A 24,456-nucleotide genomic window follows, 5' to 3' on the forward strand; every position below is an offset into this window, starting at 1 on the left:
CTGAGTTGCTTCAGGAAACTTTCACCCCTGAGGCTGCCTCCTGCTTAACAGCAGAATCTTTGTGTGGAGATCTGGCTGGCCTCCCTGGCCACCATTCCAAGCCTGTCCTCATATTTTTATCCCTCTCATTTTTTCATCTTCCTCACCAAAGATAGGTTGCTTTATCTTGACGGTTTTGTTTTTTTTTTTTTCCATGTGGATTCCTGAACACCATCCAGCCCCTTGTTCTCTCCCCAGCCAGCTCACACTCATTTGTCACAGCTCCTGGGACTCCCATTGACACGTAGAGAACAGCCCCCCACAGTGGACTGTGCTGTTCTGTTTGCACCCTTAAATTTATCTTGCTTACAGAATGCCACTTCTGCAAACTAATCAAGCAGAGGGAAGTGGCTCATGGATATGCACCCTTGCTCATCCTGTTTGAAAAGGTATCCAGCTCTGATTTCTTTTTTCGTTGAGAGGGAAGATCATTCTTGTCACCCAGGCTGGAGTTCAGTGGCACAATGTTGACTCACTGCTACCTCCACCTCCCGGTTCAAGTGATTCTCCTGCCTCAGCCTCCCAAGTAACTTGGTTTACAGGTACGTACCACCACGTTCTCCTAAGCTTTTTTTAATTTTTTTAGTAGAGGTGAGGTTTCACCATGTTGGTCAGGCTGGTCTTGAACTTTTGACCTCAAGTGATCCACCTGCCTTGGCCTCCCAAAGTACTGGAATTACAGGCATGGGCCACCATGCCTGGCCCCAGTTCTGAATTCTTAAGAAACTCTCGAGAGGTTCTAGGTCAGCACTGATAGACCTGGGTTCTGCAGTGCTGGGTGCGGTGGCTCACACCTGGACTGCTAGCACTTTGGGAGACCAAGGTCAGAGGCTCTCTTGAGCCCAGGAGTTTGAGACCAGTCTGCACAACATAGAGCCCATCTCTACAAAATATTTAAGATTTGTTGTGGCCAGGCAAGGTGGCTGACACCTGTAATCCCAGCATTTTGGGAGGCCGAGGTGGGTGGATCACGAGGTCAGGAGTTCGAGTCCTACCTGACCAACATGGTGAAACCTCGTGTCTACTAAGAAAATACAAAGATTAGCTGCGCGTGGTGGTGTGCACCTGTAATCCCAGTTACTCAGGAGGCTGAAGCAGGAGAACTGCTTGAACCAGGGAGGCAGAGGTTGTAGTGAGTCAAGATCCTGTCACTGCACTCCAGTCTGGGTTGCAGAGCGAGACTCCATCTCAAAAAAATAAGAAAAATAAAAAATAAAATTAGTTGGTTATGGTTGTGCTTGCCTGTAGTCCCAGCTACTTGGGACGCTGAGGTGGGAGGATTGTTAGAGCCCAGTAGGTCAAGGCTGCCGTCTGCCATGATTGCACCACTGTGCTCCCACCTGGGGGACAGAGTGAGACCTTGTTTCCAAAAAGAACCGTTGCAATGATAGAAATGCCCCATATATGCACTGTGTGAAATGGTGGCCACTAGTTACATGTGGCTATTGAGGTCTTGATATATGACTAGAATAGCTGAATTTATTTAGTTTAATTAAAGATATATATTTTTTTGACACAGCTTTACTCTGTTGCCCAGGCTGGAGTGCAGTGGCATAATCACAGCTCATTGCTCAACCTCCTGGGCTCAAATGATCCTACCTCCTCAGCCCCCGAAGTGGCTGGAACCACAGGCATGCGTCACCACAGCTGGCTAATATTTAAACTTTTGGAGAGACTAATTTTTTTTTTTTTTGTATTTCTTCTAGAGACAGTGGTCTCATTATGTTGTCCAGGCTGATCACAAACTCCTGGGCTCAAGTCATCCTCCTGCCTCCACCTCCCAAAGTGCTGGAATTGCAGGTGTGAGCCACTAAGCCCATCCTGAATTACTGATTTTTACATACTGTATAAACTTTTGCATCCTACTTGTTCTTACTTTTGTTAAATGTGGCCTAAAGCTGCCTCATAAACAGTGAACTATATACTAATTTAAGCATGTAAGCATTTCACTAAAGGAATATACAAGTAAAATTTTAAAGAAAGAAAATAAGAAAAAGTGCATAAACATTTGGGAAAAAGCCTTTAGGCCTTGTCAGTTTGTAGAATGTGTTTATTTTCACTATGCTGGGGACTCCATTTCCAGTATTAAGGTCCATTCTCAGAAGGTGGATTTGCGAGCATGAGAAAAGGGGTGGGGGAGTAATCGTGCAAACAATTGTGTCCAGTCGAGGTTCCTAGGACCAGAGGGACCCCTCTGTATGACAGAGGCACCTGACAGCCGTACCTGATGTGTACCCTCAGAATGACTTTATGGTCAATGAAGAAAGTGTGTTCGGAGCCCCAAGCTAAGGAATCAGGAGTGGCAAGATCCTGGAAGGATGCCAACCTGTGAAACTCTGAGTCAAGAGGTCAAGCTGGGCACTTGGTTTCTCGGGTCGACCGCTTGGCCCTCTTCCAAGTTGTACTTTCCTTCTTTCCTTTACTTCCTGTTGTAACGTTTTTAATAACCATTTTTTAAATACTATCTCACTCTATAGCCCAGGCTGGAGTGCAGTGGGTCAATCTCATCTCACTGCAACCTCCACCTCCCAGGTTCAAGAGATTCTCCTGCCTCAGCCTCCCAAGTAGCTGGGATTATAGGCACTCACCATCACGCCCAGCTAATTTTTGTATTTTTAGTAGAGACATGGTTTCACCATGTTGGCCAGGCTGGTCTCAAACTCCTGATCTCAGGTGATCCACCCGACTCAGCCTCCCAAAGTACTGGGATTACAGGCATGAGCCACTACCCCCTTTCCTGGCCTGCTTTTTAAAAAAATTTTACTCCTGCTCTGCAACTTGCCTCTATCTGGTATCTACCTTATGACCCTCAGTCAAATTCTTTCTTCTGAGGAGGCAAGAATTGAGGTTGTTTCAGTTGTGTATGGATTCACCACCGGGAACTCGGATACCTTCCACCGGTAACAGGTCGAGGATGCTAGGTGAAAATGTTATGGACGCTGCATGCTTTTTACAAATGTAGTGGTTCTCATGTCCAGCCACAGCCACTGCACCTGTGTGAAAGTCCCCTTAATAAACCTATGTCTTTTTCACTGTCTCCAGATCTCTTCCTCTACCCTTCCACACGGTGCCTTCCCTACTGGAGTAAAGTGGGGTTCTGCAGGGTACCCTCTCCCTGCAATTTTTTTTTTTTTTTTTTTTTGAGATAGATTCTTGCTCTGTCACCCAGGTTGGACTGCAGTGGTGTGACCTCGGCTCACTGCAACCTTCGCCTCCTGGATTCAAGTGATTCTTCAGCCTCAGCCTCCTGAATAGCTGGGATTACAGGCGCCTGCTATCATGCTTGGCTCCCTTTTGTTTTTTTTTTTTTTTTTTTTTTTTTTTTTTTAGTATTTTCAGTAGAGAGGGGGTTTCGACATGTTGGCCAGGCTGGTCTCGAACTCCTCGCCTCAAGTGATCCCCCCACCTCAGCGTCCCAAAGTGCTGGGATTACAGGCGTGAGCCACTGCACTTGGCCTCTCTCCCTGTATCTTCGTGTATCTTCAAAGCCAAGAAGGAGCTTCTGTCCCCTTGGTTAGAGTCAGGGTCCCAGAGGTCCAGGGTAAAGGCTACGGCCACCTCCCAAGGACATGCATCCCTGCAAGAGGCTGCATCCAGCAGTCATGGAAGAGGCTCTGCTGGGGCCTGCTTGAATTCCTGCTGGGGAAAGTAAGTGGAGGTGCCCCTTGAAGAAACGGGGATGCCACCAATCTCAGGGGTTCTGTCCTGGTCTGTGGCCCTGGATCGTCCAGCCTCTGCTGGGATGGGGAGCAGACGACGCCCTTCTTGGCTGGAGCTGAGGGTGGGGGTCCCGCTTCCCCAAAGGCCTAGCCCTGGATTTCAGCCACAGGTCCTACTGGGCAGCGTCTGGCGCCGCCCCCGCCCTCCAGGCCTGGCACTCGCCCTAAACAAACATGGCGCCGACGGCCTCACGCGCCTCACGCCGCAGGCGCGTCGCGCGACAGGCCCGCAGGGCTCCGCCGGCGCCGCTCTCATCCCCTCAGACTGGCTGACAAGACTGGGAGCGGGAACTATGACCTGGATGGTGGCGGTGTCCGGGGCCGCTCTGGGGCCGCTGTTGTGTGGCTGCGCGCAGGCGCTGCTGGGCGGGATGCTGTACACCGGGGAGAGCGCGTTGCGGGAGCGCAAGGAGCTCCACCACCTCTGAGGCTTCCCAGCCCACTTCTCCGTCAACCGACGCCTGGGCTTCCAGGAGCAGAGGTACCGGTGACCGTTAGGAGAGGCGCCCGGAAACCCGGCGTTGGGAATGGGTAAGCCCCGGCGCCCTGCACCCTCCTTCACCTGAGTGCCCCAGAACTGGGGGCCTGGAGGAGGTTAAAGGTCAACGGGCTTGGGGGCGCCTGGTTGGAGGATGGGGGAACCGGGAGGACTAGGGGGACCCGGGAGGGCCAGGGCGGAGGAGGCGTTAGGAGGAGGAAGAGCTCCTGTGCAGCCGCGTCCTGAGGCGAAGGCTGAGCCTGGGCAGTGTCCTTTCTAATATTGATTTTTAGTTTTTGAAATGTTTTTGAGACGGGGTTTGACCCTGCCGCCCAGGTTGGAGCGGAATGGGGCAATCGTAACTTCTGAGCTCAAGCGATTCTCCCGCCCCAGCCTTGCAATTTAGCTGGGACCGCCATGCCTAATTAAAAAAAAAAAAGAAAGAAAAGAAACTTGGTCGGGCTTGGTGGCTCACGCCTGTAATCCCAGCACCTTGGGAGGCCCAGGCGGCCGGATCACCTGAGGCCAGGAGTTCAAGACCAGCCCGGCCAACGTGGTGAAACCCCGTCTCTACTAAAAATACAAAGTTAGCGGGGCGTGGTGATGAGCACCTGTAATCCCAGCTACTTGGGAGGCAGAGGCAGGGGAATTGCTTGAACCAGGAAGGCGGAGGTTGCAGTGAGCCGAGATCAGGCCACTGCACTCCAGCCTGTGCGACAGACTGAGACTCCGTCTCAAAACAAAAACCAACTTTTTGGTTTTGTTTTGTTTTTTAAGATACAGGGTCTCAGTACGTTATGCAGGCGGATCTCAAACTCCTGACCTCAAGCCATCCTCCCACGTTGACTTCCCAAAGTACTGATTATAGGCATGAGCCACCAGACACTCGTCAGGCCTGAGGGGCAGGCCCTGCACAGAGCTGGGCCCGGGGATCAGGAGGAGGGGACAGTTTAGACATTCTGATGTCGGCTCTGCTGAGGGGGGAAGGTAGCTTGGTTTTCAGGGTTCAGATAGAGGACAGACAGTGACATCAGGCCGAGGATGCCACCCCTGTTGCCCTCCTGACTTGGAAGTGGTCAGCAGAGAAGTGGAATCCGGTGAAGTCTGGGCCTCGTTTGCCTGTTCTACCTCCTCTTTTTCTTTGTCTTTTTTTTTTTTGAGAGAGAGTCTCACTGTGTCACCCAGGCTGCAGTGCGATGGCATGATATCCAAGGGGATGGCTCACTGCAGCCTCCGCCTCCTGGGTACAAGCGATTCTCCTGCCTCAGCCTCCCTAGTAGCTGGGACTGCAGGCGCCCGCCACCACTCCCAGTTAATTTTTGTATTTTTAGTAGAGATGGGGTTTCACCATATTGGCCAAGTTGGTCTCGAACTCCTGACCTTGTGATCCGCCTGCCTCTGCTTCCCAAAGTGCTGGGATTACAGGTATTAACCACCATACCCAGCCTACATCCTCTGTCTCTGACTTTGTGGTATTCAGTACAAGAGAAAGAGAGGAGAGGGCTGGCTGCCAGCGTGGGCCTCACTCACACTGTCCTAAGCAGAGCTGCCCCTCCCCCTAACCAGCCTTTCTTCCTCTGACAGGCAGTGGGTCATTTGCATCTTAGTCACAGGTCTGAACTTTCTTGCCTTTGGCTGGGATGTGCCCCTGGGTTCACCCCTGTCTCGGGAGATACTGGGTGCCATCCGCCCCAATGAGGATCTCCTGACCCCAGTGTCCCAGGTGTACAACCTGCCCTGGCAGTGGACCTGTCATCAGCAAGCTATCTGTCTTTTCTGCCAGGAGTCCCCGCCATGTGTCAGGGCTTGTTCTAGGTCTGGGGGCACAGCTGTGCAGCACACTGGTCCCGGATCCCTTTGGGGGCTTAGGAGCTGAGCCCAGCCCTTCTCTTTGCAGTCGGGCCCCACCTTGGACATACCGGTTCTCTGCATCTTCAATGATATCAGCCAGGACTGGGCATTTTGTCAGCTGGGTGTGGCATGAACGGGAGGTGACCCTGCTGAAGCAATGGATCCAGGACCTGCACACAAGAGTGATGCTGAGGATTGGCAGTGCCCACTTCTATGCCATTGTGGTCAGTATGGCCAGGAGTAGGCAGGGCGGGTGGGTGGGCACAGCTGCTGAACAGCATGGGACTGTCAGATTCCACCCACAGCCTGTCTCCTGGGTTGGGACAGTGGGGGGCCTTACCCTGCCCTGGGGGCTGTGCCCTGTGTAGGGGGATAGGTGGCCTGATCTACCCCACTGGGATGTCATTCTTCCTGTCTGACTGGCAGGCTCCTGAGCCCCATGCTGCGGGTTATGTGAGGGAGTGCCCGATAGCAGAGCCCCTCCTCATGTCCCGACCTGCCACCCCCTTCCCATATCTCCTATGTCTGCAGTGGGCGAATGGTGTCCACACGCTAGAGCATGAAAGGGGCTGCCTCCCCTTCGAGGCTGACGTCAGCAGCCTGTTCCACGTGGGTCCCCTGCCCTCCCGCCTCTGAGTCACTGTCGCCATCAAGAGCACGCTCACCCCCCCCACCCTGCCACCAGGGACCATCTGTATGTGACCGACATGTCCAAGTGGGTACCATCCTGCGTCCACTGCACACACCCATCTTCCCGCCCCACCCTGTGGTCTTCCTGCCAGGGACAGGGTGGCCTTCGCAGAGAGGAGGCCCTGATCTGGGGAGGCATGTGAACTGAGGGCAAAAGACCCGTGGCAAGGGCCCAGCGAACCACAGTCCTCCCGCCCTAGGTATCCCAAGGGTTACTTTGTCCAGAACACAGACTTGGACTTCTTCAACTACACAGGACTGCAGCGGTCTTTGCTTCTGTACACGACACCAACTACCTGCATCGATGACATCACCATCACCACCGGCGTGAAGCGAGACAGTGGTGACGGCTTCTGGTAGGATCCTCCCTCAGCGGGGCCCAGGGTGGCTCTGTTTGTTCCCTATTTGGAAAACTCTCCCAGGAAAAAGGTTCTCCCAGCATCTCTAAACCTTCACAGGTTCCCATCCACCCACGAAGCTAAAATCCAGGCTGTCTGAGCGGACACGGGCTCCTGAGATCACTCATGTGGTTGATCTCGCTTGGAGAAGAGGGGTCTGGCCTAATGTCACATAGCTCAGGCTGGCACTCCTGTCCCTTTCCCACGGTGCTGCTCTCACTCTAGCTCCCCTTGCTATACATCGTGGTCAAGGAACAGGCAGCTTTGAAGGGCCGGGTGTGGTGGGTGACGCCTGTCATCCCAGCTCTTTGTAGGCAGGACTTGGTAGGAGGATCACTTCAGGCCAAGAGTTCAAAACCTGCCAGGGCAACATAGCGAGACCATCACCCCAAAAAATTAAAAAATTCATCAGGCATGGTGATGCGTGCTGGTAGTCCCAGCTACTGAGGCAGGAGAATCAGTTGAGCATGGGAGGTCAAGGGTGCAGTGAGCTGTGACCGCGTCACTGCACTCTGGTCTGGGCAACAGAGGGAGACCCTGGCTCTTGTATTTGTTTTTGAGCTGGAATCTCATTCTGTAGGATCCCAGACTGGAGGGCACTGGTGCACTCTTGGGTTCACTGCAACGTCTGCCTCCCAAGTTCAAGTGATTCTCTCCCTCAGCCTCCTGAGTAGCAGGGATTACAGGCACCTTCCACCGTGTCCAGCTAGTTTTTGTGGGTTTTTTTTTAGTAGAGCAAGGGTTTCACCATGTAGGCCTGGTTGGTCTTGAACTCTTGACCTCAGATGACTCACCTGCCTCGGCCTCCCAAAGTGCAAGGATTACAGGTGTGAGCTACCGTGCCTGACTGGGATACCCTGTTTTTAGGGGGAAAAAAAATTTTATTTATTTATTTATTTATTTATTTTTAATATATCTTTTTCCTTTTGTGAGATGAGGCCTTAGACTGTCGCCCAGGCTGGACAGCAGTGGTGCAATGATTGACAACTGTTTTGAGGCCGCAGTTGTAAGTTTCAAAGAATTTAGGCTAGGTGTGGTGGCTAATTCCTGTCATCCCAGCACTTTGGGAGGCCACGGTGGATGGATTGCTTGAGCTCAAAGGTTTGAGACCAGCCTGGGCAACATTGTGAGACCCTGTTTCAAAAAGAAGAAATAATTAAAATAAATAAAGAATTTAAATAAGAATCACACAGCAAAGGTGATGCAGCATGGAGCAATTTATTGTAAAGGGAAAATTATTTTGCACGTGAAGTGCAGAATAGCCTGGGCGCAGTTGCTCACACCTGTAATCCCAGCACTTTGGGAGGGTGAGGTGGGTGGATGACCTGAGGCCAGGAGTTCTAGACCAGCCTGGCCAACGTGGTGAAGCCCCATCTCAAACTCTGTCTCCAAAAAAAAAGACAGTGAGTTGTGGCACACACCTGTAATCCCAGCTACTTGGGAGACTGAGGCAGGAGAATTGTTTGAACCCGGGAGGCGGAGGTTGCAGGGAGCCAAGATAGCCCCACTGCACTGCTGGGCATGGTGGCAGGTGCCTGTAATCCCAGCAACTGGGGAGGCTGAGGCAGGAGAATAGCTTGAACTCAGTGGTCAGAGGTTGCAGTGAGCCGAGATGGAGTCACTGCACTCCAGCAATCCTGAGGAGACTTAAGAACTAAACATAGTGTGGTCTCCTGGATGACATCTTGGGACAGGAAAAGGACATTATGGGAAATAGTAAAGAAATCTGAATCAAGATGAGCCCTAGTTAATCATAATATATCAGTATTGGTTTATTGGGACCAGGGATGGTGGCTCACATCCTAGCACTTTGGGAGGCTAAGATGGGAAGATCTTGAGGTCAGGAGTGTGAGACTAGCCTGGGCAACATAGCGAGACTACATCTCTCTAATTTTTTTTTTTTGTTTTAGTTAGTCAGCATGGTGGTATGCACTTACAGTCCCAGCTGCTAGGGAGGCTGAGGAGGGAGAATTGCTTGAGCCCAGGAGTTTGACGCTGCAGTGAGGTGTGACTGTCCCACTGTGCTGAAGCCTGGTCCAATTTTTCATTTAAAAAAATTTTCTTTTTTTTGAGGTGGGGCTTTGCTCTTGTTGCCCAGGCTGGAGTGCAATGGCAAGATCTCGGCTCACTGCAAACTCCGCCTCCTGGTTTCAAGTGATTCTTCTGCATCAGCCTCCGGAGTAGCTGGGATTACAAGCATGCCCCACCACATCCGGCTAATTTTGTATTTTTAGTAGAGACAGGGTTTCTCCATGTTGGTCAGGCTGTTCTTGAACTCCCGACCTCAGGTAATCTGTCTGCCTCGGCCTCCCACGGTGTTGTGATTATAGGCATGAGCCACCCAGCCCGGCCTTAAATTTTTTTTTTTTTTTTTTAACTAAAACAAGGTCTCACTGTGTATCCCAGGCTAGTCTTGGACTCCAAGACTCAAGTAATCCTCCCACTTTGGCTTCCCAAAGTGCTGGGATCATAGGTGTGAGGTACCATGCGCAGCTAGGTTTTTTAACTGTAGCAATTTACCATACTAATTTAAGATATTCATAAGAAGGAAGCCAGGTACAAGGGTATGTGTGAACTTTGTGCTGTCTTGGCAGTTTGTCTGTAATTCTAAAACTGTTTTAAAATTAAAAGTTTACTCAACTTGCCAATGTACTGCTAAAGAAAAAAATAATAAAAACATTAAAAGTGTTTTATTTTGAAAATATTTCTTATTTATTTTTTTGAGACAGGGTCTCACTCTGTCACCCAGGCTGGAGTGCAGCAGTGCAGTGTTGGCTCACTGCAAGCTCTGCCTCCCAGGTTCAAGCAATTCTTCCACCTCAGCCTTCCAAGTAACTGGGATTACAGGCATGTGTCACCACACCCAGCTGATTTTGTATTTTTAGTAGAGACCGGGTTTCACCATGTTGGCCAGGCTGATCTTGAACTCCTGGCTTCAAGTAGTTCACCCACCTTGGCCTCCCAAAGTGCTGGGACTATGGTCGTGAGCCACTGTGGCCGGACTGTTTTTTAAATACTTTTTACAACCAAAGTCTTGTTATGCTGCTCAGGCTAGATTCTAACTCCTGTGCTCAAGCAATTCTTCTGCCTCAACCTCCTGAGCAGCTGAGACTACAGCTTGTGCCACCACACCCAGCCAAAAAGTTTATGTTTCTTTTTTTAAAAAAGAGAGGGCTTAGGACTTCCTGGAGCACAGACTTCAAATAGCAGTTGAGTCCACCATTGTGCTCCCTTCCCTCTGGATCTTTCTTCCTGAGTGCCTGTGAAAAACAAGCTTTGGCCCTGCCTGTGCGGCTCCAGCCCACCGGTGATTGTCGTTTCCTGACGGCCAGTCCTGTGGACTCTGGGCTTGCTTAGCCAACCCCACAAATGCAGAAGCCAAGGTTTTACCAGTCTATCTATCTATCTAGATGTATGTCTGTATATAATTTTTTTGTTTCTTTGTTTGTTAGAGACGGAGTCTAGCTTTGTCACCCAGGCTGGAGTGCAGTGGCGCGATCTCGGTTCACTGCAATCTCCACCTCCCGGGTTCAAGCAATTCTTCTGCCTCAGCCTCCCGATTTGCTGGAACTGCAGGCATGAACCACCACACCTGGCTAATTTTTGTGTTTTTATGAGAGACAGATTTTCATCGTGTTGGCCAGGCTGGTCTCAAACTCCTGACCTCAGGTGATCTGCCTGCCTCGGCCTTCCAAAGTGCTGGGATTACAGGCGTGAGCCACTGTGCCCGGCTAGAAGCCATCCGTTTCTATATCTATGCAGATGTGTGTCGCTATATGTTTGTGTATATCTGAATCTGTGTATCTTTCCTACTGGTTCTGCTTCTCTGGTTTGAACCCTAAGACAACTTTTTTTTTTTGAGCTGGCGTCTTGCTCTGTCACCCAGGCTGGAGTGCAGCAGTTTGATCTCTGTTCATTGCAACCTCCGCCTCCTGGGCACAACTAGTATTTTATAATCTGTTAGGAATTCAAATGTTTTTCAAAAGATCAAACTATATATTTAAATATATTTCAAATACAAACTTTAAAAATCATACTATGAAGCGTTAAGTAAGATTCTACATTATTAGGCCAGGGACGGTGGTTTAGGTCTCTAATCCCAGCACTTGGGGAAGCCAAGGGGGGCAGATTGCTTGAGCTCAGGAATTTGACACCCCCCTGGGCAACATAGCAAGACCCTGTCTCCACAAAAATAGAAAAATGAGCTGGGCATGGTGGTGCGTGCCTGTGGTCCCAGCTGTTTGGGAGGCTGAGGTGGGAGGATCACTTGAGCACAGGAATTTGAGGCTGCAGGGAAGCATGACTGAGCCATTGCACTCCATCCTGGGTGACTGAGTGAGACCCCGTCCCACCTCCCAAAAAGGTTAACATCATTATATAATTGTACTCTAAATTTTTAGAAAAATCAAGGAAAATTAAGTATTATTTAAAAATAGGCAAGGTACAGTGGCTCATACCTATAATCCCAGCACACTGGGAGGGCAAAGCAGGTGGATCACCTGAGGTCAGGAGTTCGATACCAGCCTGGCCAACATGGTGGAACCCCATTTCTACTAAAATTGCAAAAGTTTGCCCAGTGTGGTGGCACGTGCCTGATATCCCAGCTACTCAGAAGGCTGAGACAGGAGAATCACTTGAACCCAGGAGGTGAACGTTGCAGTGAGCTGAGATGGCGCCACTGCACTCCAGGCAGGGTGAAGGAGCGAGACTGTGTCTCAAAAATAAATTAATAAATAAATAGCTAAACAGTTGGTTCAAATGGACATAAAGATGGAAATAACAGACCCTGGGAGCTCCACAGGTGGGGAGGGAAGGAGGGGAAAGGGTTGAAAAACTGCTCATTGGGTACTATGGTCAGTGTTTGGGTGATGGGTTCACTAGAAGCCCAAACCTTAGCATTTTGCAGTGTACTCATGGAACACACCTGCACATGTGCCCCATGCATCTAAAGTTTAATACAATAAAAATAATAAATTTAGTGCAAAAGACAATTGTAGACATTTAATCATAAAACACTTAAGATAAAATAGCACTGATTTTTTTTTTCTTTTTTTTCAGGCCGTCTCATTCTGTCACCCAGGCTGGAGTGCAGTGGTGAGATCTCAGTTCACTGCAACCGCCATCTCCTGAACTCAAGCAATTTTCGTGCCTCAGCCTCTCCAGTAACTGGGATTACAGGCGCACACCGTCCACCTCCTGGGTTCAAGTGATTGTCTTGCCTCAGCCTCCTGAGTAGCTGGAATTGGAGGCACCCGCCCCCGTGCCTGGCCAATTTTTTTAAGGTTAGTGGAGACGGGGTTTCATGATGTTGGCCAGGCTGGTCTTGAACTCCTGACCTCAGGTGATCCACCAGCCTCGGCCTTCCAAAGTGCTGGGATTACAAGCATTAGTCACCGTGCCTGGCCAAATATTTTTCTTAAAAGTCCTTCATGTTTAAATAATCCCATTTCATTTTGATGACTTTGAGATTATCTGACAGAATTCTTGGGGAAAAGGTTAGGACTGTAATGTTTTTATTGACAGCAAGCAGTGTGTTTTGCTCAAAAAAAATCACTGCTTTCTTTTGATCTTTCGGTTTCATCGTGTATGAATGGGGAATTTTTTTTTTTTTTTTTTGAGACAGGGTCTCACTCTGTTGCCCAGGCTGGAGTACAGTGGCATGATCGTGGCTCACTGCAACCTCCACCTCCTGGGTTGAAGTGATCCTCGTGGCTCAGCCTCCTGAGTAGCTGGGATTACAGGTGCACACCAACACGCCCAGCAAATGTTTGTATTTTTAGTAGAGATGGGGTTTCAGTATGTTTGCTGGGCTGGTCTCGAACTCCTGACCTCAAGTGATCCGCCTGTCTTGGCCTCCCAAAGTGCTGGGATTACAGGTGTGGGCCATTGCGCCTGACCTAGATGGAGATTTTAATCGATTCCCCAAGTCAGTTTCAATTCTGTCATGTTCATTATCTGCTTCTTCAAAAAGTCTTTGAACCAGAGCTAAGAATGATATTATTGTATCACTAGCTGGACGCAGTGGCTCACGTATGTAATCCCAGCACTCTGCGAGGCCAAGGTGGGTGGATCACCTGTGAGGAGTTTGAAACCAGCCTGGGCAACATGGCAAAAACCCGTCTCTAGTAAAAATGCAAAAATTAGCCAGGCACGGTGGCAGGTGCCTGTCATCCCAGCCACTTGGAAGCTGAGGCACGATAATAGCTTGAACCAGGGAGACAGAGGTTGCAGTAGTTGAGGCTGTGCCACTGCACTCCTGCCTGGGTGACAGAGGGAAACTCCACTCCACCTCAAAAAAAAAAAAAATTATTATTGCATCAGATGCTCTGTTTTGTTGGTGTTATTTTCTGACTCTCGAAGATAGTATAGAAGTGTGAAATATGGAAAAATTATTATTATTTTTTGAGACAGAGTCCCTCGCTCTGTCACCCAGGCTGGAGTGCAGTGGTGAGATCTTGGCTCACTGCAACCTTCGCCTCCTGAGTTCAAGTGATTCTCCCACTTCCTCCTCCCAAGTAACTGGGATTACAGGCTTGTGCCACCGCAGCCGGGTAATTTTTGTATTTTTTGTAGAGACGGGGTTTTGCCATGTTGGCCAGGCTGGTCTTGAACTTCAAACCTCAAATGATTCACCCGCCTTGGTCTCCCAAAGTGCTGGGATTACAGGTGTGAGCCACTGCACTCAGACTGGAAAAATTATTTTTAAATTAATTAAGTGTATCCTTGTTCAATTTGGAATTTTAGTGAATCAAAAAACTCCACGAATAGTCTCAATACAAAATAATTCAGATTTCAGATTCAGGCCAAAACAATAGTATTACACCAACAAACATACCAGTATTTCTATATTTAAAGCGAGCACAACAGGCTGCATGCGGTGGCTTGCGTGTAATCCCAAGACTTTGGGAGGCAGTGGTGGACGAGTGACTTGAGGCCAGGGGTTTGACACCAGCCTAGCCACCATGGTGATACCCTGTGTCTACTAAAAATACAAAAATTAGATGGGCGCGTTGCCACGTGCTTGTAATCCCAGCTACTCAGGAAGCTGAAATTTGAGAATCACTTGAATCCAAGAGGTGGAGGTTGCAGTGAGGTGCGAGCTGCGATGGCACCACTGCACTCCAGCCTGCAAGAGTGAGACTCTGTGTCAAAAATTAAAAAGAGCACAGTGCATAAGGATATTGGAAAATCAGAATGCTGGAGACCAAGGTAGAAGGAGTAGGGTAGAACATAAAGAGAATACATTCTCAACGAATGCTTCTTGGAATAACTCTGTGATATTTTAGACCATTAACGCATCTGCCCTAAAACAGACCTAAAGCTAATGAGTGAGTTTCCTTGCTCTATTGGTGAACTAATTAATGTTTTTTTCCTGAGAGCTACTGTGTGGCCAAATGGGCATTCCTGAGTGAAGACGCGCTACGGGCAGCATTCTGCTAGGGTTTTGTTCTTTCTTTCCTTTGTTTTCTTTTGTTTTGTTTATTTGGAGACGGAGTCTCACTTTGTCGCCCAGGCTGCAGTGCAGTGCAACCTCCTCCTCACAGGTTCATGCCATTCTCCTGCCTCAGCCTCCCGAGTAGCTGGGACTACAGGCACCTTCCACCATGCCCAGCTAATTTTTTTGTATTTTCAGTAGAGACAGGGTTTCACCATGTTATCCAGGATGGTCTTGCCCTCCTGACCTCGTGATCCGCCCACCTCAGCCACTATAGCCTTGAACTCCTGGGCTCAAATAATCATCCTGACTCAGCCTCCTGGATAGCTGGGGCTACAGGTGTGTATCATCATGCTCAGCTATTTGTGTTTTTTTTGACTTTTTCTGCAGAAACAAGCTCCTGCCATGTTGCCTGGACTGGTCTCCAATTCCTGACCTCAAGTAATCCTCCCACCTCAGCCTCGCAGTGTTGGCATTACAGGCATAAGCCACTGTGCCAAGCCTTTTATCACATCTTGAAGTCAGTAAGAAGTAGATCATCTCGTCTGGCCGGGCACGGTGGCTCATGCCTGTAATCCCAGCACTTTGGGAGGCAGAGGCGGGCAGATCATGAGGTCAGGTATCGAGACCATCCTGGCTAACGCGGTGAAACCCTGTCTCTACTAAAAACACAAAAAATTAGCGAGGGTGGTGGTGGGTGCCTGTTGTCCCAGCTACTTGAGAGGTTGAGGCAGGAGAATGGCGTGAGACCAGAAGGCAGAGCTTGCAGTGAGCCAAGACCACACCAAGGAACTCCAGCCTGGGCAACAGAGCGAGGAGACTCTGTCTCAAAAAAAAAAAAAAAAAAGAAGTAGATTATCTCATAGACCAGAGATTTCAGAACAAGCCAGTATTTTGACTACTCTTGGCCCTTTGCATTTTTTTTTTTCTTTGAGACAGAGTTTTGCTCTTTTGCCCAGGCTGGAGTACAATGGTGCAATCTCAGCTCACTGTAACATCTGCCTCCCAGGTTCACGTGTTTCTCCTGTCTCAGCCTCCCAAGTAGCTGGCATTACAGGCATGTGTCACTACACTTGGCTAACTTTTTTGTGTTTTTATAGTAGAGACGGGGTTTGCCATGTTGGCCAGGCTGATCTCGAACTCTTGACCTCAGGTGATTCACCCGCCTTTGCTTCCCAAAATTTTGGGATTACAGGCATAAGCCACCACAACCAGCCTGCATTTTCATATAAATTTAGAATTAGCCGGGCGTGGTGGCAGACATCTGTAATCCTAGCACTTGGAGAGACTGAGGTGGGAGGATTGCTTGAGCCCAGGAGTTTGAGGCTTCAGTGAGCTGTAATTGCACCACTATACTCCAGCTTAGACAACAGAGCAAGACGCTTTCTAAAAACAAAATTAGAATCAGCTTGTCACTATTTATTAAGAAATATGTTGAGATTCATCCTAATGATGACTGTTTGTTTAAAAAAAAAAAAGCGCTGGATGCAGTGGCTCACATCTGTAATCCCAGCACTTTGGGAGGCTGAGGCAGGCCAATCACAAAGTCAGGAACTCGAGACCATTCTGGCTAAAACCGTGAAGCCCCGTCTCTACCAAAAATACAAAAGAAAAAAAAAAAAAAGCCGGGCGTCATGGCGGGCACCTGTAGTTCCAGCTACTTGGGAGGCTGAGGCAGGAGAGTGGCGTGAATGTGGGAGGCAGAGCTTGCAGTGAGCCGAGATTGCACCACTGCACTCCATCCTGGGTGACAGAGCGAGACTCTGTCTCTAAAGAAATAAATAAATAAGAAAAGAAAGAAATCTGTTTAGATTTTGATAAGAATTACATGTAATCTACAAATTACTTTGAGAACTGATCTTTATGATATTGAGTATTCCAATCCATGAACATGGTATATTTCTCCAGACTCACACAAATATTAATGAATGCAAAAGAAAACATCAGGATGGTAGGGTTGTTGATGCAGAGAACACCCATGGGAATGTCATTCTGGCACTACTTGCCTTCTAAGGGCTGCCTCTGCTCCTTACTTCCTTTTTCTAGGTTGCCCGATTATTATGTGAACTTGTCCTATGCCCAGTGCTGATTGATTCAGGGGAACGCACCTGCCCAGGCCAGTTCAATAAGTGTCCTTACACAGATTTTTCAAACGGAGACTGAAAGAGGGTTGAAGTAGGCTTTCTGATTGCAAAATATAAAATTTAGGAGCTCCCTGTAACCATGCTTCAGATTATGTGAACTAGAGGGTTGGGGGAGTTGCTGAGAAAGAAGGACAAATCTCAAAGAAACGGAGACATGACAAGAGAAGAGAGTGGTGTTTGAGTCTCTGGCTCCACAGAGTTCTTAAGGCCAATGAGTTCTGAGAGATAGTCAGAACTGTCTTGTTTATGAATTCCATGAGACAGTCCATAAATCTGTCTTTAGGCTTAAGCTAGTTTGAATGGGGTTTCTGTCACTTGGAACAAGAGTCCTGACTACTGCAGTTGAGTCGAGTTAAAAGGTGTAACCTCAATAGGTGAGCTAGCTCACTTTAAAAGGCTTCCAGTTTGAATTACACTCCATTCCCTCTGGTGCCCCTAGAAAGAGCCTTCTCTAACACAGGCCAGGAACTAGCAGACATGCTTTTGTTTTTTTTTCTTTGCAGAAATGTTACTGCCTTGATTTGGGACAGATTATCAGAGTTGGGCACCGTTATCCTCTCTATCATACAGGATTTATCACTTGTAAGTATTTGTCTTATGTTTGGATGCTACATTTTGGTTAGAATTTAATGATCATATCTCTCATCAAGATTACCCACATGATCACTCTAAGGCTGTTGTAAGCCTAACTGACAAGTATTCCATATGTCAAGGTGTCAAGTGCAACCCAAAATAAGATGTAAGCACCAAATGGGACTGAGAGAAATGCTAAAAATCTTCACCCTTACTGCCTGCCTTTCTTGATGATAACCATGCATCCTGTGAGGGAAATAGTGTTATAGTCATAGAAAGGTAAGGTTCTGAAATTTGAAGAGATTGGAGGCTAGGTGTGGTGGTTCACACCTATAATCTCAGCATTTTGGGAGGCCAAGGTGGGTGGATTGCTTGTATGCAGGAGTTCCAGATGAGCTGGGCAACATTGTGGGACCCCATCTCTAAAAATAAAAAATAAAAAAAAATTAACTGGGTGTAGTGGCTCATGCCTATAATCCCAGCTACTCAGAAGGCTGAGATGGGAGGATCACTTGAGGAGGTCAAGGCTGCAGTGAGCTGTGATCATGCCACTGCACTCCAGCCTGGGTGACAGAGTGAGACCCTGTCTCCAAAAAAAAAAAAAAAAGGATTGGAGGGAAGAATTTTTGAAGATACTGTGGTGCAGGGAAAGGGTGTGCTGTGTATATGCAGAGGGTCCTCAGCTTTACAAACATAACTCTGGAACAGGCTACCTTTCATACATTTTATATACTGTATACTGACAGACCCAACACACTTTTCAAAGGACACATTTGAGCCTTTTTTTAAAAAAGTTTTTTTAAGACAGAGTCCTGCTCTGTTGCCCAGGCTGGACTGCAGTGGCATAATCTTGGCTCACTGAAAGCTCCACCTCCTGGGTTCAAGCGATTCTCCTGCTTCAGCCTCCCAAGTAGCTGGGACTGCAGGTGTGTGCCACCATGCCCAGCTATCTTTTTGTATTTTTAGTAGAGGTGGAGTTTCACTGTGTTAGCCAGGATGGTCTCAATCCCCTGGCCTGGTGATTCCCACCACCGCCTCGGCCTCCCACAGTGCTGGGATAACAGACGTGAGCCTCTGCGCCTGGCTGTACTACTCTGAATAGGTCTTCATAGGTTTTAGTTGTTAATTATTTTTAAATTGATTTCAAAAATCTTCTACAACATGGATGAAACTTGAAGATATTATACTTAGTGAAATAGGCCAGCCACAAACAAATGTCATTTGAATCCACTTTTATGAGGTACCTAGAATTGGCAAATTCACATAGACAGAAAGTAGATTTGAGGTTATCAGGGCGAGGGGGAAGGAAGAATGGGGGACTGTAGTTAATGGGTTTAGAGTTTCTGTTTGGGAAGATGAAAGAGTTCTGGAGATGGATGGTGGTGAATGTCGCCCAATAGTGTGAATGTAGTTAGTGCCAACGAGCTGTACGTTTAAAACTAAAGTGGAAATATTGATGCTATGTATGTTTGAGTGCAATTATAAAAATGGATCCAGGTGTGGTGGCTCACACCTGTAATCCCATCACTTTGGGAGGCCGAGGAGGGCGGATCACCTGAGGTTGGAATTTCAAAACCAGCCTGGCCAACGTGGAGAAACCCTATCTCTACTAAAAATACAAAAAATTAGCTGGGCGTGGTGGTGCATGCCTGTAATCCCAACTACTTGGGAGGCTCAAAAAACCCAAATCAAAAACAAAAAGAAAAATTAGCCAGGCGTGGTGATGCGTGCCTGTAATCCCAACTGCTTGGGAGGCTCAAAAAACCAAAATCAAAAACAAAAAGAAAAATTAGCCAGGCGTGGTGGCACGTGCCTGTAGTCCCAGCAACTTGGAGGCTGAAGTAGGAGAATCACTTGAACCTGGGAGGCTGAGGTTGCAGTGAGCCAAGATGCCGCCACTGCACTCCAGCCTGGGTGACTGAACGAGACTCCATCTCAAAAAACAAAGTTTTTCTTGAAAATAAAAAATAAAGGCCAGGCAGGGTGACTTACACCTGTAATCCTAGCACTTTGGGAGGCTGAGGTGGGTGAATCATGAGCTCAGGAGTTTGAAACCATAATGGCCAACATGGTGAAACCCTATCTCTACTAAAAATAGAAAAATTAGGTGAGCTTGGTGGTATGCACCTGTAGTCCCAGCTAGTTGGAGGCTGAGGCAGGACTGTCAGTTGAACCTGGGAGGCGGAGGTTGCAGTGAGCCGAGGTTGCATCACTGTGCTCCAACATGGCGACAGAGCAAGACTCTGTCTCCATAAAGAAAAAAGAAAATCTCGCTGGGCATGGTGGCTCATGCCTATAATCCCAGCACTTTGGGAGGCCCAGGAGCTCAAGACCAGCCTGGGCAACATGGTGAGACCCCATTTCTACAAAACAATATTACAAGAAAAATAGCTGGGCGTGGTAACACATGCCTGTGGTCCCAGCTACTCAGGAGGCTGAGGTGTGAGGATCACTTGAGCCCAGGAGATCAAGGCTGCAGTGAGCTGTGATGGCACCACTTCACTCCAGTTTGGGTGTCAGAGTGAGATCCTGTCTCAACAAATAAATAAGCAAATAAACAAAGAAAAATCTTATGTTCACATCACAAAACCAATCACCAAGTACTAGACCAGCTTCTAAGGTAGAAACACTCCGGTCTGAACCCCTGGCAGAGAGCTTGCACCCAGTAAGCCCCAGCTCAACACCACATCCTTGTACCAAAGAGAGTTTGAGATTAAAATTCAGAAAAGCAAAGTTCACTCTTCTTATGGTTTTGGAGTCTCAGAAGGTGGTTTTATTGTTTCTTAATTATATTGAGCCTTCTTTTAAAGGGAATGTCACCGTGTACGGTGGCTTATGCCTGTAATCCCAGCACTTTGGGAGGCCAAGGTGGGCAGATCACCAGAGGTCAGGAGTTCGAGACAAGCCTGGCCAACATGGTGAAACCCCATCTCTACTGAAAATACAAAATTAGCCGGATGTGGTGGCACATGCCTGTAATCCCAGCTACTCTTGAGGCTGAGACAGAATTGCCTAGAACCTGGGAGTCAGAGTTGTAGTGAGATCATGCCAGCCTGGGCGACAGAGCGAAATTCTGTCTCAAAGCAAAAAAAAAAAAAAAAAATAATAATGTCTAAATGCAGTAGCTAAGTACGCAGAAGCCATTTCAGTGTGGGAGGCGAGGTGACCGAGTCCAGGGACTCCAGGTTTCTGGCTGAGGGGCTGAGACCGCCCATGGTCATTGTGATGAGTTGAAAGTGGAAAATGAGCTGGGCTGGGGGAAGGTAGTCATCTCCTCTGGATGTGATTTGAGAGTCCTGTTGGGTAGTTCACTGGGCATGGTCAGTAGGCAGTTGAGCTGAGAGGGTTTGGAGCTGGGATAGACTCCAGCCTCACCATGTGGGCAAGAGTAGGGGTCACAGAGTGTGAAGATGGCCAAGAAAGAGGACTGAGTGGGGATCTTGGAGAGTCAGCAGCCAGGCATAGGCCATGGAGAAACAGATGCCAGGGGAAGAGGAAAGGGGAGTCAGACCCCAAGGGGAAAAGAGTCACTGGAAGGAGGGGCCAACCCCGTGTCACATCCAGCAGAGACACCAGGTACAGCAGAAGGACTATGGACATGACCATGAGGAGTGCCTTTTTGGCCATGACCTGGGAGAGATGGGGGTGAGAGCATGGAGGACAACACCATGTCCCTAGTATACAAAACAGTGCCTGGTAGACGGGATGGATTTATGGATGGACGGACAGGTGAATGGATGGATGAATGGACAGATGATAGATGGATGCAAAGACAGATGAATAGATGGACAGATGCATAGATGGACGGATGGACAGATGGAATGAATGATCAGAAAAGACTTCATGAACAATGTGAGACTGAGCTGCATCTCCCTGGATAGATATAAAAGCAGAAGAATCTCGTCTTGAGTTGGGAATGACCCAGTGTCCTGGTCCAGGGAGGAAGTCAGGCTGGCAGCCTGGCTTGACTGGGGACACTTGTGGTGGATTTCAGAGGCCCTTAAAATGGGGCCAAGTGACGTTGGGCAGGTCTGAGCCAGCTCAGCACTCCTCAGCCACACCACACAGCTGCTTCAGGGGATCTGTCACTCAGGGAGTTGCTGGGACCTTCTGTGCCAGCCTTGCCATCGGCACCAATAGCTTCAGAGAGTGGGATACAGGCTGGGGTGACTCCAGGGCTGTGGGCGGCACCTGCTGCAGAGAAGGGACATGCACAGAGATACTACTGGGATACTGGGCACCCCCTGCCCTGTGCCTAGGTCACAACCTCTACACTGCAGCCCTGTGCTCCTCACACCCAGCAGGTTCCTGCTCCAGCACAGCTCCTGGACTGGCCCCAGGTGCTAGCCCCAGAGGTTTCAATCCAAGCATAATTTACCGAGGCATGTGTTTGGCAGCGGGACCCAGCTCACCATTTTAGGTAGGTGCCTCTGACAATTTTCCCCAGCCTGTCCCACCCTCTCCTGTCTCTGGAAAAGTCTGCTTTCTTTCTCTGGGGCTTATTCCCCTCTGCCCTCCAAGTCTTAAGCATGGAACCCTTCCTTTCTCCATGGAGTCTGAGGGAAGCGGGCTAGTCTCAGGGTATCCTGCAGGAAGGGCCCCCACCATGGGATTAGCCGCCTTCAGGTTCCAACAGCAGGACACAGCCTGGTCCCAGTGCATGTGCTGGGATTGGGCAGGGTCAGGGCTCCTCCCCTCTCCCAGGGCAGATGTCTGAGTGAGGGACAGAGGCCAGTTCTGATGAGGGGCCCTGCAGTAGTCTTAGAGACAGTCCCCGGGACCCCAGGATCTAGGCTGAGGGCTGGATGGTCCTCTAGCCTCGGAGGGCCACCCGGGGTCCTGGGGACACAGGGGTCACCCCAAGGGGAGACCAATGGAAGGCACAGAGAGGACTCTGGGTCTGGGCTGCAGCTCTGTGGCTTGTGCTGGGTCAGGACCTGGGGACACCGAGGAACAGATGAGACTGGGCGAGGTCCGAGAGCCCAACTATCCCAGGGCAGTCACAAGAAAGGACAGGGTCTCTTGGGGCAGAGATGTGACTGTCCCTGGAGTCCTGTCACTTCTGGGGCCTGGTATCTCTCTGTTCACGGGTCGACCGCCCGCCTTCATTTGAGGAAGGGCACCTTAGACTCAGGAGGTGACTAGCGGGGAGTAAATGGGGGTGCAGAGAATTCCAGGGCCACCAGGTGAAGTCCAGGGGCATCAGAGGCTGCTGGGGTGGGCATGGGGGCTGTGGTGACCCGAAGTCTGGGCAAGCAGTCCCAAGAACCCAGCCGATGTGAAGGATCCTGTAGTCCGGCTGGTAGGACGGGGGCGTCGGCAGAGCCCCAGGGTTTGTCTGGGTGGAGCCTGTGCTTTACCAGGAGAGGTGAGTGGGCCAAGCTGGGGCACAGCCTGTTGCCCCAGGGGGTGGGAGGCTCCAGGCCATGCCACCCCACACCGTGCCAGACCAGTTTTGTGTGCTGTGGGAGAGACTCCTAGATTCCAAATTCAGACTCCAGAAACCAGGAAGGAGGGAGCACAGCCTGCCCTGGGTACACACGGGGAAACCGAGGCTGCAGAGGAAATGACTGGGCCAGGATGCCTGGGAAAGGTGACTTGGGAAGGCCCCTAGGAAGGTGCAGGGTTGTCTGCTCTCCAGAGCGCTCCAGTGGAAAGGAGGGAATTAAGAGGGAGGGAGAGACCCTGGGTGGACCAGATGGCCACACCATGAACCCTCCCAGAGATTAGACAGAGAGAGGCGCTCCACAACACCGCACACTCCCTGTCATCTCTTACCCCTTCCTCTGTCCACACAGGTCAGCCCAAGGTCACCCCCTCGGTCACTCTTTTCCTGCCATCCTCTGAAGAGCTCCAAGCCAACAAGGTCACACTGGTGTGTCTCATGAGTGACTTCTATCCGGGAATCTTGACGGTGACCTGGAAGGCAGATGGTACCCCCATCACCCAGGGCGTGGAGATGACGATGCCCTTCAAAGAGAAACAAGTGTGTGGCCAGCAACTACCTGAGCCTGACGCCTGAGTAGTAGAGGTCCCGCAACATCTTCAGCTGCCAGGTCACGCATGAAGGGAGCACCGTGGAGAAGACAGTGGCCCCTGCAGAATGTTCATAGGTTCCCAGCCCTCACCCCACCCACAGGGGCCTGGAGCTGCAGGATCCCAGTGGAGGGGTCTCTTTGTATCCCAAGCCGTCCAGCCCTTGTGTAGCCAGTAAACCCTCAATAAACCTCCCTTGTCAACCAGAAATCCTGCTCCCTCTCTTCATTTCTTATCTCTCATACAATTTGATGCTTCTCCTGGGTGCTCAGGGTGGCGTTGGGGGAATCCTGGCACCAGTGGGAAAGCAGCCTGGAGGATCACAGGCTCCCAGGCGTGTCCCCTGGGGACATAGGCCAGGATAGGAGGAGTCGGCTCACTAAACACCGGTCCATCCATTCTCTCCCATCTCCCCTTCCTCCTTGCATCTCACCCTCCAACTCCCTGCCTGTGTTTTGGAGGGAGCTATTTCTGGCTGAGCCCCCGGATACACCCTCTGTCCCTGTCCTGGTCTGGAACTTCCCCTGACCCATGGCCTCTCTTTCCTCAGCCTGGAAATCCTACTCTGGGCCTGGAGTCCCTCTGCTTCTGGCTCTGGCCCCTGGAATGCCATCCTTCTTCTCTGCCCAACTCCCCACCCCCAAGGGCTGGACTGTCTAGGACACTCCCACACCATCACATTCATGAGCTCTTAAATTTTTCCATCTGACAGCAGGTTCAGAGGTGTGAGAAAAATAGGAGGAAGTCAGGAAGGAAACACACATAAAAGGCCTGCAAGAGGCTCAGGACACTTGTAAAAGATAGGCTGTGAGCTCCCCAGGAACAAGTGCAAGAAGGGTAATAGGTGCTCCATCATTTCTTTCTTTCTTTCTTTTTTAGATGGAGTCTCGCTCTCGCCCAGGCTGGAGTGCAATGGCACGATCTTAGCTCACCATAACCTCTGCCTCCCAGGTTCAACCAATTCTCCTGCCTCAGCCTCCTGAGTAGCTGGGATTACAGGTACATGCTACAACACCCAGCTAATTTTTGTATTTTTATTAGAGACAGGTTTTCACCAGTTGTTCAGGCTGGTGTGCTCCATCATTTCCAAGAG

The 24,456-nt window shown here is 49.6% G+C and overlaps 1 protein-coding gene across 23 annotated transcripts in view; it reads left to right on the top strand.

Annotated features, from left to right (window-relative positions):
* Nucleotides 1–4,012: 4,012 nt before the first annotated feature.
* Nucleotides 4,013–24,456, top strand: part of LOC123567285 (uncharacterized) — an 84,173-nt gene continuing 63,729 nt past the window's right edge. For 4 of the 23 annotated variants that reach the window (XR_010578515.1, XR_012418383.1, XR_010578514.1 and 1 more), the window contains exons 1-3: nt 4,013–4,289; nt 6,134–6,311; nt 7,034–7,133. The gene's annotated coding sequence lies outside the window, so the exon portion shown is untranslated. Of the gene's footprint in view, nt 4,290–6,133; nt 6,312–6,618; nt 6,803–7,033; nt 7,134–12,233; nt 12,458–14,808; nt 14,950–17,257; nt 19,896–21,208; nt 21,557–21,628; nt 21,748–23,125; nt 23,574–24,242; nt 24,363–24,456 lie in introns of those variants that run through there. The other 19 variants (XR_012418394.1, XR_012418381.1, XR_010578513.1 and 16 more) reach the window with 19 other exon arrangements.

This window comes from Macaca fascicularis, chromosome 10, assembly GCF_037993035.2.
Source record: "Macaca fascicularis isolate 582-1 chromosome 10, T2T-MFA8v1.1".
NCBI lineage: Eukaryota > Metazoa > Chordata > Mammalia > Primates > Cercopithecidae > Macaca > Macaca fascicularis.